Genomic DNA, 1,333 nt, shown 5'->3' on the forward strand with positions numbered 1-1,333 from the left:
TCTGTACTTGAGACAAAACTTTAGCGTTGAGCCGTCAGGCACTCTGTAATCTGCTTTTTGTCACTTTTGCTAAACAGAAAAATCTTCCTACCTTTTTTTAATATCTCTATTTACGGCTGAAATCATCGATGCCGTAACCGCTTTATGATCGCTGATTCCCTGTTCTGCGTTAACTGTTTCAAATAGTTCGGGTCTGTTTGTCACCAGAAGGTCTAATATGTTAACGCCACGAGTCGGTTCTCTGTTTAACTGCTCAAGGTAGTTTTCAGATAAAGCACTTAAAAAAATTTCACTGGATTCTTTGTCCCTGCCACCCGTTATGAACGTTTGAGTCTCCCAGTCTATATCCGGCAAATTTAAATCTCCACCCAGAACTATAACATGGTGGGGAAATCTACTCGAAATATTTTCCAAATTATCCTTCAGGTGCTCAGCCACAGCAGCTGCATCATGAACATACCACGCGCAGTTCACATGACCAACTGCATCGCTGGTCTATTTTTCTCCAACTGGAAATTCCCCAAGGCAGTTTTCTAAAGATTCTCTCCATACCACACCGCTGGCTCGCTACCTGTCCTCTTCAATGAGTCACGCAGCGCGCTCGTAGTCCCTTGCCATGGTCGCTTTAAGAGCGTCCCATTGTACTAGTGCCGTGACGTTGCAACTCGCATCTGCTGCCAAACTAAGACGTTTCCTCCAGAAGCTTGTTTCTTTTCTTTTTCATTGACATGCAGTATTTAGGTTCGGGGTTTCATACCGTCGAATGAGTGTTATCCCTTTGCAGTGCATACTGTACATTTTAATAGGCAAATCTGTTCCTTTTCGCCAAAGTATTTCGGGTGATATATTCACCTTCCTGTTACGATCTGACATTCATTTAATCTGCCACCTTACAAACTATCCCAAGTAACTTCCTGGCAGATTAAAACTGTGTGCCCGACCGAGATTCGAACTCGGGACCTTTGCCTTTCGAGGGCAAGTGCTCTACCATCTGAGCTACCCAAGCACGACTCACGCCCGGTCTCACAGCTTTTCTTCTGCCAGTATCTCGTCTCCTACCTTCCAAACTTTACGAGATACTGGCAGAAGTAAAGCTGTGAGACGGGGCGTGAGTCGTGCTTGGGTAGCTCAGATGGTAGAGCACTTGCCCGCGAAAGGCAAAGGTCCCGAGTTCGAATCTCGGTCGGGCACACAGTTTTAATCTGCCAGGAAGTTTCATATCAGCGCACACTTCGCTGCAGGGTGAAAATCTCATTCTGGAAACATCCCCCAGCCTGTGGCTAAGCCATGTCTCCGCAATATCCTTTCTTTCAGGAGTGCTAGTTCTACAAGG

The 1,333-nt window shown here is 45.9% G+C and overlaps 1 non-coding gene across 1 annotated transcript; it reads right to left on the reverse strand.

Moving 5' to 3' along the window:
• Positions 1-933: 933 nt before the first annotated feature.
• On the reverse strand, positions 934-1,006 carry Trnas-cga. The gene has a single exon. It is a non-coding gene; the product is annotated as a tRNA-Ser (tRNA).
• Positions 1,007-1,333: the final 327 nt, after the last annotated feature.

The sequence above is a fragment of the Schistocerca piceifrons genome, chromosome 1 (genome assembly GCF_021461385.2).
Source record: "Schistocerca piceifrons isolate TAMUIC-IGC-003096 chromosome 1, iqSchPice1.1, whole genome shotgun sequence".
NCBI lineage: Eukaryota > Metazoa > Arthropoda > Insecta > Orthoptera > Acrididae > Schistocerca > Schistocerca piceifrons.